This window comes from Megalobrama amblycephala, linkage group LG24 (assembly GCF_018812025.1).
Source record: "Megalobrama amblycephala isolate DHTTF-2021 linkage group LG24, ASM1881202v1, whole genome shotgun sequence".
Classification (NCBI taxonomy): Eukaryota; Metazoa; Chordata; class Actinopteri; order Cypriniformes; family Xenocyprididae; genus Megalobrama; species Megalobrama amblycephala.
The window spans coordinates 28,499,605-28,513,948 of record NC_063067.1 but is presented as its reverse complement, the minus strand read 5'-3'; the positions used below and the strand labels follow the sequence as shown (position 1 = coordinate 28,513,948).

The following is a 14,344-nucleotide window of genomic DNA, read 5'->3' as shown; positions in this document are numbered from 1 at the left end:
AGTTGACACATCTTCCTTGTTAAATGAACATTACTTTACAGTACATAAAAAAAGAAAAAAAGAAACCAAATACAATTCTATTTTGTAATTTTACATTAACAATGTAATGCTCTATTTATCAAAACAAAGTCAATCTCATCAAGTTAGTAGTGTTTTAAGCATTTCTACATTCATTCCAAAATAATAACTAAAGGCAATAATAATTTAAACAATATATTTTATTTGTGTATTGCGGTTTTTCTTTAATTGTCAACCTAGGATATTTTGGATCATCAGTCATGCTCCGTAAACACCGTCTGTCACAGACACAAAGTGTATTTTTAATTTCACCAATCTGATTGAACTAAAAACCCCGCAGTCATCATGTTTTCAGTCCATTTCAAGTTTGATTTTGATGTGACATAAAGCGGTAATATCTAACTGTGATCTGTTTACTTACTTTTCAGTTAGTCTTCCGATTGACGCCATCATTTGTTCAGTCAAACCCACGCGCGGAACGTGCACGTCAACAAGAGGCGGGATTTATCGCACAAACCAATCATATCCAATCATAACCAATTACATCCAATCATAGCACGATGGAGACATTGCCTCCTCTCACGTGACTTTCCCCCATTCATTCTCAATTACCCCCCACAAAAACCACAAAAGTGAGTACACTCCTAAATGGAAATGTCCAAATTGGGCTCAATTAGCCATTTTCTCTCCCCGATGTCATGTGACTCGTTAGTGTTACAAGGTCTCAGGTGTGAATGAGGAGCAGGTGTGATAAATTTGGTGTTATCCCTCTCACTCTCTCACACTGGAAGTTCAACATGGCACCTCATGGCAAAGAACTCTCCGAGGATCTGAAAAAAAGGACACTATAGTTCATTTATGTAAGTGAGGATAGCAAAATAAAGTAAACTGTGACATTTTATGCCTAAAAATTCTTCATACAGTGGACTACCAGTAAAACTGATAAAAATTTGGGACCCAAAATTATTCAGACACTTTGACCTGACCATGTTTTTCTTAAGTGTTGTCTGACATAATTAAGATTATTTTTTTCTGACACAGTTTAACTCTGAGATCTTGTCATATTTTATTACCATTTTTTAAACTATAAGCTGTATTAATGAATGAAATGTTCAAGGTGTCTGAAAAAAAAAAAAAAAAAAAAAAAAAAAAAAATATATATATATATATATATATATGAGGGATGGGGATGCTTTGAGGATCTGTAGGGTTAGGAGTGCTGGATAGTTCTCCAGAGTGATGATTATCCTCTCATTCTCCAACAATGAACTGCTAACTTCATGACGAGAGCTGAACAAAGTAGCCTGCAGGAAGTGGGAGTTGCACACACTACAGTCAAGTTCCTACAGGCCTCTTCAGTGTGAATTCAGAGATTAGTTAGAGCGGTATAGATTTTTATCTTCATTGCCCAAAGTACACAACTTGTGGTTTTGTCAAAATTTGGAAAGAAAATGCTCAGAAGAATGGGAAGATGGATAAATGAATCTCACAGAAGTCAATTTTGCATAAAGAAATAAAATCAACTGTTGACCATTGTCAAGGCAAACAAAATATCTCATTTCTATATTTTATTCTTGCATCTTACATGCAATACTGCCTTAATAGCTCTAAAAATCAAGTTAAAATAATTTCTATTCATTCATTATATAATTTATAATTATTATACATATTCTAATTATCTTTATTTATTTATTTTTTTTTTTAACTCACAATGACTTTGGGAGAAAAATTCACCCACCCGGCAAGACATTTTGAGACAAATTGTTTTGTTGCTTGGGATTGAGAGGGCAAACGAGGCCGACTAGAGTCAGATACTTCATAAACGCTTCTGAGACGCGTGTGTGTGTGTGTGTGTGTTTGTGTGTAACTTCTGAACTAGGTCACTATCAGAAACACTTCTTCTGCTGTAGTGAAGAGTGTTCTTGTGCTTCTGAGAATTTGCAGTCTCAAGAGGACCGTCAGAGAGTGTCGCAGGACACACACACACACACACACACACACACGACAAGTGAGTGACTGAGAGAGTCATTAGTTCAGCTTCATGTAAATCCCCCTCTATGACAAGTGAGAGCAGCGTCTGTTTCTCCATTAGTGAGACCCATGAGGGAGGAACCTGTGGAAACTTCAGACGTGGCCTGTTCTTCTGTTTTCTCAGTGACAATTTTAGCACTTTTTTTAGCACTTGAGGTTGACGATCAACATATTTTGATGGTTATTTTGATCTTGTTTCACTGACCTTTAAGCTGTCATAACTGGTCTGTCTCAGTTTTCACTCCTCTGTACTTTCTCCATTTTATCAGCATAAGTGGGTGGATGAGTTCATTCCTCCTCCATCTTTGTATCTCACGATTTTCCTTCTTTTTTTTCTCATCTGACATCTCTTTCCTCTCATATCTCAGTTTCTTCTCTCTTCAGTAAAACTCTGAAGTCAAGATAAGGCAGCTGCTTCAGACGGAGAAGAATATCTTGTCAGGATGGTATGGGAATTCATCACTTCCTTTCCCATCATGCTCTCTGCCCCAGGGAGAGACAATAGATAGCTGAGGAACATTTCACTTGAAATGTATTTAGATGTTCAAGTCCACATTGAAAATAAACATCCAAAAGCTCCATTGTTATTTTGTTTTTATATAATGCATTAATACTTGAAGCGAAATCGAAGAACAAACAGCACAAACTTTCCGCAAAACTTTGCACCGGCTGTTAGTTGGCATTCCTGCTCATTTTCCTTCAGCACCCAAACACACTTTAAAAAAACGGTCACGTTCAAACTCTGCAATGTAATCACAAATTCAGCTTGTTTTGCGCCCATCCAGACTGTTGCCGAGTGTGTGTCTGAGAACATGATTAAGACAAAATTTCACTTCAAAGTGTCTCCCTGCGGTGGTTTAATCACTTTTCACGTACACACAAACGTAAGTGGATTTTTGATTCGACGTGGCCAGCTGCAAACATCTGAGAGCGTCTGTTTAGCCGCTCGGCAGCCATGGCAGGTGGAATATATTTTTGCCTGGCTTTTAATCTCAGATCTGGTGGGTGTGAAGTGCTGTAAGTGTGCTTGCGTGTGCGGAGCACTTTTGTGAAGTGATGTTGAGAGTGCTCTGATTCTGGTGTGATACGGCTGTGAAATCTGCCTCCGGCGGCTGAAGGAGCGAGAGACACATCAGAACTGCTGTGATATATAGTCTGTAAATGCGTGTGCATGTATGGAGAGGCACAGCCATACACCACACAAGCAGGTGGACTAATTTCTGTCGCAGCAGGGTGACACTGTGGCACAAGGGGCACATAATGAACCTGTCAAACGTCATGTTCATGTGGTGTGCCAAAGGCAGCATTAGGTTTTTATGATGTGTGTCGGTCTTTCAGGCCTGTGTATTCACAAGGCGCTGGGTCTGTATTATTGCAGTCTCTTTCGTTCTCTTTTTCTCTCTCTCTCTCTCAGCTTCAGCCAGATAAATCAAAGGCAGATAACACTATGTGAGAGCAGATAATAAATGGAAGTGTAATGCTCCAGCTGGTGGAGGGGAAGGCTTTCTTTGCTCAACTCTTGGTATCCTTTGTGAGAAATAAGTTCACTTTAGCATACTTTTAAAAAGAGCGCTTATTACTAAAAAATATACTATGTCTATAAAATATATAGACATATATACTATAAAAGATGTCTTTGATATATGATTAAAGTGTACTGGCAAATGTACTGACAAGCAATTATGGTAAACTAAAATATACTTTAATGTAATTCTATTAATACCATTTCACTTTAATATCAGTGTAGTACAAAATATATTTTAATATTACTTTAAATGTAATACTGAATAACACACTAGTTAAAATTATCAGGTACATGTGCTTTAGTATATTCAACATTAAAATAAGTGAACTTCTGTAAAGCATGATAAAAGATTATTAAAACAATTATTTGAAATGTACTTTAAAGTAAAACTTTTAATTTGACATTATTACAAAGTGAACTTTTTAAACGTGTACTTAAGTGTGTTAAGAAATGGTCATGAAGGTGGACTCATGATGTAATATATACTTAAATGGCCTTTTATTTCATTAACATTATCTGCAACAAGTACATTTTTTATTTTTTTATTTATTTATTTTTATTTTAAGAAGTACAAGTGCACATTCAATTGAATTAAGCACACTTTTTCACAAGGCATATCAAAACTTCCTAATGATTAAAATGAAATGAGTTGGGGATTTGTCTGGTTTTAAGTGTTTATATAACACTTAAAGGTGCCATCGAATTGAAAATTGAATTTACCTCGGCATAGTTGAATAACAAGAGTTCAGTACATGGAAATGACATACAGTGAGTCTCAAACACCATTGTTTCCTCCCCCTTATGTAAATCTCATTTATTTAAAAGACCTCCGAAGAACAGGCGAATCTCAACATAACACCGACTGTTACGTAACAGTCGGGATCATTAATATGTACGACCCCAATATTTGCATATGCCAGCCCATGTTCAAGGCATTACACAAGGGCAGCCAGTATTAACGTCTGGATCTGTGCACAGCTGAATCATCAGACTAGGTAAGCAAGCAAGAACAATAGCGAAAAGTGGCAGATGGAGCAATAATAACTGACATGATCCATGATTACATGATATTTTTAGTGATATTTGTGAATTGTCTTTATAAATGTTTTGTTAGCATGTTGCTAATGTACTGTTAAATGTGGTTAAAGTTACCATCGTTTCTTACTGTATTCACAGAGACAAGAACCGTCGCTATTTTCATTTTTAAACACTTGCAGTCTGTATAATTCATAAACACAACTTCATTCTTTATAAATATCTCCAACAGTGTGTAACGTTAGCGTTAGCTTTAGCATCAAATGTAAACATCTAAATAAATACCATACTTACACGATTAGACATGCTGCATGATGAACACTTTGTAAAGATCCATTTTGAGAGTTATATTAGCTGTGTGAACTTTGTTTATGCTGTTAAAGGCAAGCGCGAGCTCGGGGGGCAGGGAGCGCAAGCATTTAAAGGGTCCGCAGCCTAAATCAGCTCATATTTAATGATGCCCCAAAATAGACAGTTAAAAAAATTATTAAAAAAAAATCTATGGGGTATTTTGAGCTGAAACTTCAGACACATTCAGGGGACACCTGAGACTTATAATACATCTTTTAAAAAGACTTTCTACGGCACCTTTAATATTCAGCAATATTATTGACTTGAATGCACTGACACTATAGAGTACAACAGTCATGTTCCGGAAGTAAAAACTCCACTCGTTTTCTCCATAGGGAAATGGATTTTGAACGATAACTTATATACTTTTGAAAGACAGACCTACTGTGAGCTATGAGGTTGTTAATTGATGGTATTTGCTTCTGTTGAATCCTTCTGCCTATGTTATTTCAACTTATTTTTAAAATAATCATGTTTAACAGCAGAATTTCCAGTGAAAAACTACATTACCCATGATGCTGTACAGAAAATTACACCAATCAGAGTTGAAACGAGCAAAATGCGCCAAAAGAGCTCTTTAGCTCCGCCCTCTCTCATGAAACAAAGTGTAATTGAGTCGATCTCCCTACACTCTTAAAATACTTGAAATGTTTGTATGCATATTTTTGCAATAAACCTAAAATATATTGTTTTTATACATATAATCAACATTTGTAAATGAGTAGTTTCATATTTTTACATCGTTTTTAATTTGATTGTGCTGTTTGCAATGCTTCATGGGATTGTAGTTCTTTCCCTCACTAAAGCCGTTAAGTACACAGTCTTGTATTTTTGTCCAGTTTTCAAATACTCTTTTGCTTCAAATCAAAATTTGGAGTGTTGGGATTCACCTCGTAGCTGACTGACTTGGATCATGGCTTATATCTCTTTAAATAAGACTATTATAAAATCTCTAAATCCCGGAAAAAATACTTCCGGAACCAGCGTCGCTGAAAAAGTAGGGTGGGAACTGTTGCACTGACACTATTGGATGAGCTGGACGATGATATTACTGTATTCTGCAGAGCTGCTTTAAAGATGAAATGAACTCATTCCATAAATAATGAACTTTACACAGTATTGAATTAAACTGAACTGATTTCACCTGAATAATTATGGGATGATTTTGTTGAATCATTATTTTCCTCTTTATCACCGTAAAGTTGCTTTGAAACAATCTGTGTTGTATAAAGTGCTATATAAAGGTGAATTGTTTTCTAAGGCAATCTTTTACATACACTAAATATTAAACTTCTGTCTGTGCTACAGACATTAAATCATACAGATTGAGGGGAGATGTGCATTATTAGCGTGCTTAGATCCAATTAATAAAAGATAGTCACTTTTGTCTTTTTATGGTATAGAATAGAGCTGCACGATTAATCATATCGCAATCGCAATCGCGATGTCAAGCTTGTGCGATTATATGACGCAAAATGCTGCGATTTTATGAAATAAAATAATAATAAGTTAATAAAAAAATAAAAAAATAAATGTGTGGACACAACAACCCATTATCTGAGAGCTGTTTGCCCATTTTATACACTGCTAATAAAAAGAAGACCAGTCAGTTTCAGTTTAGGCAGTGGCATGTGTGGCGCGCATGGTCATGACTTTTCCGGTGTGCAGCGCAGAGAACGGGTAAAGATGGATGCGGAGCAAACTGTCACTGAACTGGTGGCAAGAAAAAACGCTACCTTTGTTATATGGCGATATTTTGGCTATAAGATTATAAACCCAGATTAGTAGTGGTTGAAGAGGAAAGAGGATTTAATTCGCTATCGCACGCAGCGCTGTTATCGGTGCGCACATGACGCACATACACACAAGGCTCGCGCGCACAGAGAGAGAGAGGCGCGTTATAGCTCGCGAACTCCAAATTGATTTCTCTTTCGCGTCCTCAGTGCACTTGGATGGTCACATACACGCATTATGTCAGTCAAAATACCCCTCTCAGCAAGTATTCATGTAAACACATTCAGTTATGTCTTAATTGAACGAGGTGAGAATTCGGATGTATATCTGTCCGATGTGTGCGTGCATGTCTTACTCTTAAAGTGACAGCAACCTATAAATACCTGCTGTTAGTCTTTATGTAGTATTTATCTATGCTTGTTGTAATTGGTGTACAGTATTTGTTCTTATTACAGTCTGTTCACTTGCCTTTAATAATGTATTATTTAGGCTAGCAGTTTATGCTATGGTATCAGAATAGTTTAAGTGAGCTAAGTAATAAATGCAAAGTTAAGTTACCCCCATCAAATTTTTTTTTTTTTTTTGTGCTGATCCGAAGTATGATCCGATCTGTGACGTCATAACCGTGATGTGATCCGAACCATGAGTTTTGTGATCCATTGAACCACTACAGATTAGTAAAGAAACAAATATCTTAAATGGGATTATAACAAGTTTGCAGTAATGCAAAGATGTTATTTAATTTCATAAAAATATTTTAATTTGAAAACGCTGTGCATTTGTTTGCTGTTGTTGCTAGTTTGAGTTGAGAAATACACATTTCAGCATTATCAGTAATCTGTGTATTTTCATTGAGAACCAAGCAAGATGACTCATGATACTATTTGTTTATTATATCGCTATCGCAAATCGCAATCGCAATATTGACCTCAATAATCGCAATATGACATTTTCCCCAAATCGTGCAGCCCTAGTATAGAAATTATTGCATGTGTTCTCTCTGTTATCTGTGATGTGATTTCTTCCTAATATAGATTTAATTTCCATGGCACCGCATATGCAAGCATTATTTAGGTGTATAGATTTAGGTGTGTACCAAAGCCCAGATCAGACAGAAATGCTATATAACTGTTGAGATGACAGAACCAGGTCGTGTGCATGTAGAAGCAGCGTTTGATCCGTCAGTCATACAGACAGATCAGCTCTCGTTCTCTGGCTCTTTCTGCATCATGTCATTGGTTATAAACTTCCATCCATTGCTATTTATGTACCTACATTTGGGAAGATTCATCACAAGGAACTTCTTGTTAATTAGAGACCATTAATTATTAGTTTCTGAATTCAATTTTATGTTGATATTCTATGAAATATTTCAGGATGATATATCCATAATGAAGAATGAAAGTCTAAGATTCTTAAAAATAAAAATGTATAATGATTTACTATTATTTCTTAAAAACATTTGTATATAAAAATACTAAGTAGTAAAGCAGTTTTGTGTAAACGTAGTCTTTAATTGCAAAATAAAAATGATAAAACACTTTTTGAATTTTGGCACCATTTTAAAGTCATTTTAGACTTTGCTTCTCTGATATTGGCTGAATTCCCAAGCTTAAAAATTTGAAACCACAGACATTTTACCCAGTTTATTTTCCTTTATATTACATTTTTAATGAGTTTTAAGGATTAGTTCTCAAGGCAAATTCCCCAATGATTACAAAAACAATTTTGAGATAATTCTATTCATATTAAAGGCATTATGAAGACTAGACTGAGAGATTGAAAGTTGAATTAGCTGGCATGAGAAACACCCTAAGGGAGTTGAAGGCCTCTGACCCAGAAACCTCTTTTCTCTACTGCAACGTTGCCCTTTGACCTGAATGATCAGTCCATGAAATGCAGTGTTAAACCAACCTGTCAACTCTGACACTTAATATTACAGAGGGAAAACAGGGTTAAATTCTTTGCAAGAGTTTCACCAGAGAGCAGAAAGAAACTTCAGCAGAGGAAAGTGATTGTGCAGGCCTGAAACAGTGGGTCTTGGCTTTAAGATTGTGATTTTTAAATAGCTTATGGTTTTTAATGACCATAATTAAGGAGATTTTGAGTCATGCACTAGATCTGAGCTTATGAGTGGTCAAGTCTCAGGTGGAGAGCTGCTCTTTCTGTCTTTTTCACCTTCGCCTGAGATGCCCCGAGCAAGAATTAGCTTTGAATTGATTACATTTGGGTTACTTTTGTCTCATGGTCTCAGAGTAAGAGAGCTCTTCAACAAAAGATTTAATATTTATATCTGAATAATAAATAGCCTCTTCTACAGTTTGATTCAGTCAGCACTGGTCTTGTATGGAACAAGTAAGTGATAATGTACAATCAGACAGTTATTATCACAAAATAATAATAATAATAATAATATTAAAACAGGCTGATCATCTGGACCCGGACACATTGCAATAAAAATATATTTATAAAAATACAAATAAGTTGCTTTTTAAAAGTTTGGGCTCAGTAAGATTTAAAAATAAATAAATAAATGATTTTATTCAGCAAGGATGCTTTAAATTGATCAAAAAAGTGACAGTGAAAATATTTATAATGTCAAAAGTAAAGACATTTATGAATATCAAAGAAAATTTCACCATTTCCACAAAAATAAGAAGCAGCACAACTGATTTCAACATTGATAATAATAAGAAATGTTTCTTGAGTATCAAATCAAAGGATCATGTGACACTGAAGATTGGAGTAATGATGCTGAAAATTCAGCTTTGATCACAGGAATAAATTACATTTTAAAATACATTACAATAGAAAATAGTTCTTTTAAATAATAATAATATTTCGCAATATTACTGTTTTTACTGTATTGTTGATCAAATAATTGCAGCCTTGGTGAGCAGAAGAGACTTCTTTCAAAAACATTAAGGGCCAGATTTACTAAACTCTGCACGTGATCTACTGACGACATGCAAATTAAAGAACACAGACGCAGTTGGATCATTTCCATAATGACCAACACAATCTACCAAGAGCAAATTAGTGTCTGGTTTAAGACGTGCTTTTTTTTGGGGTGGTAAATAATAGCTCAAATACCAGATTGACTAGCATAAACCTTAGTAAATCACCTTACATGATTCATTTAAATACTCTCCTCTTATAAATTTCGCATCTGAAAGGGAAACTCCTACAAATGCATATGCAATAAGGTCAGCCGCAAAAAAAAAAAAACTGTGTCCACACCTTTTCAGCACTACCTTTTCACTGCTTGTCTTAACGGCAAAGAGGGTTTGCGCAGGCACAAACTGTTAGTAAATCTGGCCCTAAAAATGTTAATTTAAAATTAATTTGTTATGCATCTATTGTAAACATCATGATGGCAAACATAACATGCAGGTTTATACAGTGGGTATGGAAAGTATTCAGACCCCCTTAAATTTTTTACTCTTTGTTATATTGCAGCTATTTGCTAAAATCATTTAAGTTCATTTTTTTTCCTCATTAATGTACACACAGCACCCCATATTGACAGAAAAACACAGAATTGTTGACATTTTTTCAGATTTATTAAAAAAGAAAAACTGAAATATCACATTGTATTCAGACCCTTTGCTCAGTATTTAGTAGAAGCACCCTTTTGATCTAATACAGCCATGAGTCTTTTTGGGAAAGATGCAACAAGTTTTTCACACCTGGATTTGGGATCCTCTGCCATTCCTCCTTGCAGATCCTCTCCAGTTCTGTCAGGTTGGATGGTAAACGTTGGTGGACAGTCATTTTTAGGTCTCTCCAGAGATGCTCAATTGGGTTTAAGTCAGGGCTCTGGCTGGGCCATTCAAGAACAGTCACGGAGTTGTTGTGAAAGCCACTTCCTTCATTATTTTAGCTGTGTGCTTAGGGTCATTGTCTTGTTGGAAGGTAAACCTTCGGCCCAGTCTGAGGTCCTGAGCACTCTGGAGAAGGATTTTCGTCCAGGATATCCCTGTACTTGGCCGCATTCATCTTTCCCTCGATTGCAACCAGTCGTCCTGTCCCTGCAGCTGAAAAACACCCCCACAGCATGATGCTGCCACCACCATGCTTCACTGTTGGGACTGTATTGGACAGGTGATGAGCAGTGCCTGGTTTTCTCCACACAAACCGCTTAGAATTAAGGCCAAAAAGTTATATCTTGGTCTCATCAGACCAGAGAATCTTATTTCTCACCATCTTGGAGTCCTTCAGGTTGTTTTTTAGCAAACTCCATGCGGGCTTTCATGTGTCTTGCACTGAGGAGAGGCTTCCGTCGGGCCACTCTGCCATAAAGCCCCGACTGGTGGAGGGGCTGCAGTGATGGTTGACTTTCTACAACTTTCTCCCATCTCTCGACTGCATCTCTGGAGCTCAGCCACAGTGATCTTTGGGTTCTTCTTTACCTCTCTCACCAAGGCTCTTCTCCCCCGATAGCTCAGTTTGGCCGGACGGCCAGCTCTAGGAAGGGTTCTGGTCGTCCCAAACGTCTTCCCATTTAAGGATTATGGAGGCCACTGTGCTCTTAGGAACCTTAAGTGCAGCAGAAATTTTTTTGTAACCTTGGCCAGATCTGTGCCTTGCCACAATTCTGTCTCTGAGCTCTTCAGGCAGTTCCTTTGACCTCATGATTCTCATTTGCTCTTACATGCACTGTGAGCTGTAAGGTCTTATATAGACAGGTGTGTGGCTTTCCTAATCAAGTCCAATCAGTATAATCAAACACAGCTGGACTCAAATGAAGGTGTAGAACCATCTCAAGGATGATCAGAAGAAATGGACAACACCTGAGTTAAATCTATGAGTGTCACAGCAAAGGGTCTGAATACTTAGGACCATATGATATTTCAGTTTTTCTTTTTTAATAAATCTGCAAAAATGTCAACAATTCTGTGTTTTTCTGTCAATATGGGGTGCTGTGTGTACATTAATGAGGGGGGGAAAAATTAACTTAAATTATATTAGCAAATGGCTGCAATATAACAAAGAGTGAAACATTTAAGGGGGTCTGAATACTTTCCGTACCCACTGTAGGTCTATTGAAGACAAAGTTGAATGTGTTAAAATTCCCTCAACATAAGGATCCACTCAAATGGTTTCAAGGTCGACATGCTGATCAAGCCAGCTCTCCCCTGTTGTTGGCAGTCTGGTTGTTGACATTTCCTCTGATGCAATTGGTATTTTGCAACTCCTTCAGTGTATTAGAAGCTGATTGGAGGTCTGAACCACCTTGCCCTGCACACACACACACAGAGAGAGAGAGCACTAGTAACAGCTGTGTGTTTCACTAGCACAAACCTGCTCTATCAGCCTCTCACGGGCCTCATAGACTCTCATTTGGGCATTTTAAGTTTTTGTCAAACGTTTCTCTCTCTCTCTCTTGTTCATATGCAAACACACTGCATGCATTTTTTTCAAGGTATGTGTATGCCGGGCCGTCTGCCCAATGACAGATTAATTGGTTTGGAATAGTGCCACTCTTTGGGAGTTGAGTTTGCCCTGTGTGTGTTTTCATGCAGAGCTGTGCCATCTGCCTCTGTGGCACTGCCATTGCCTTCAATATGCCCGTCATCTACACACACACACACACACATACCCATCCCCTGTTCACTTGGCACAGGACTTCGTAAAACTCTCTCTAATGTCTCTTTGAGTAATGTATTATCGGCCATGTGTTTCTCATAATGAATGGTTTATAACATGTTCCTGCCATTCCTGCTGCACATACTTATGGATTTGAACAAACCCCTAACACTATAGTATCAAACTCTGGTGTGTAACTATTCCTGGCGCACTGTTTGTGCTATGGAAATGAATAGAGCTGGGACAATAAATCGATGCATTGTAAATCGAGAAATTCTGAGATTTTCCAAATGCATCGAGATTCTCTCTCGAATCAAATCTGAGCTTATTTTTCAACAGCATATGGCACTGCATGGTTTCAAATCACCCATACTCTGCTTGCTTCCGATTCCTTACACACACCACTTGAACCTTCTATAAAATAATAAATTCTAATAAATTCATAAAGTTCTAAAAGGTTGAAGTGAATTACAAGGGTGTTTGCAGTGGGCTGTTTACATTAATCTCGCATCCATAAAAGTATTCTGAGGTGCAAGTACATTCTCTGACTCAGCCGAATGCACAAGCGCTCTTCAGCAGGGTTGCCAGTAGGGCTGCACGCGATTTGGCAAAGGCTGCTGCGATTATTTAATGCCCAGCTTGTCAGAGCTGTACGGCTCTGTGATCAGTAGTAAATGCTTCTCCATCTGAAAGCCAGAGGGTGCTCTTGCGCAGAAACTCAAAATATGCCCTGCTGCAGAAAAGATGTGTAGAACAAGCGTCATATTGCTGTAGCTGAATAAACAGAAGATTGAAATGCTTTGATTGATTAAACATGACTAATAAACACACAACTGCTCAACTGTTGTTATGAAGTGAGTTTGGAGTAAAAACATGTTATTAAATGTTATCTTTTGTTGGACAAGCTCTTAATAAATGCTTCTCACATCTGGAAAGATGTTTGATGTGTGTTGCTTTTTTTTAAATGTACATTATAAGCGATTCAAACTCGGCAGTGCTTTCAGATGGATTAGCATTTGGAGCCATACTTCATTGACAAGCTGCGCATAAAAAAATAATTGCAGCCTTTGCGATTTCCAAATTGCACTAAGAATCACTTTTAAGTGATAACCGTGTTCAAGTTCAATGTTATTTTTCATATCGTGCGATTAAATCGTGCAGCCCTACTTGCCAGGTTTTCACAACTAAATCTGCCCAATTGCCTCTCAAAACTAGCCCAAAACAGCCCACAACTAGCCCAATTGCATTTCAGGGGGGGGGGTCCCTCAGTAAAAATCAGCGTTTTTTGCCAAGGTTCCCCTGGCATTCCAGGGGATAAATATCACATTATTGGGGTCGCTTGAACCCGCGGACATGAAAAACAATCCGCGGCAACAAAGTAGCCCAATTCCACAGGAAAACTGCAGACTTGGCAACACTGCTCTTCAGCGCTCTTCTTCATGAGCATTTGAGCAAGTGGTTAAAAACTAGTCTAGAGTGCCATCTGCTGTTAAAAACTAATCTCAGAATCAATTTGAGAGAGAATCGTGATGCATTTAGAAAATCTCAGAATTGATCCACGAATCAAGATGCATTGATTTATTGTCTCCATCCCTAGAAATGAATGATACCTCAAATTAGTAAATTCATTTAGTAAATGCGTTTTATCGAAAGTGACAAATAAAGAACATCACAAGCAATTTGAGGAGAGATTTTCAAAAGTTCTTTTCATGTTGGACAATATAAACCTGTGGAGACATGCACTGCGTCCGAAATCAAACACTTCTCTACTATATAGCATGCAAAAAACAGTATGGCAGCAGAGTTGTATGTTCGAATACATATACATATTATTCGAAAAACCGTAGGCGAAAAGTACCCGGATAACATACTACTTCCGGCGAGATTCTGAAGAGCGCAAACGATGGACACTCTACTATCCCATGAGGCCATGGGAGGGGATTTGTGAATGCAGTGAAACGACACCGCTGACGCTGGTAGGTCACATGACCGTAACAACATGGCGGCTGTAGTACGTCTGGATTACATACTACATAGAACGTTTCTTTATTAACAGTCGCT

At 37.4% G+C, this 14,344-nt stretch overlaps 1 protein-coding gene across 2 annotated transcripts in view; it reads left to right on the top strand.

Annotated features, from left to right (window-relative positions):
* nkain4 (sodium/potassium transporting ATPase interacting 4) overlaps window positions 1-14,344 on the top strand; it is an 89,155-nt gene that overhangs the window by 53,719 nt on the left and 21,092 nt on the right. The gene's annotated exons all lie outside the window — the stretch shown is intronic.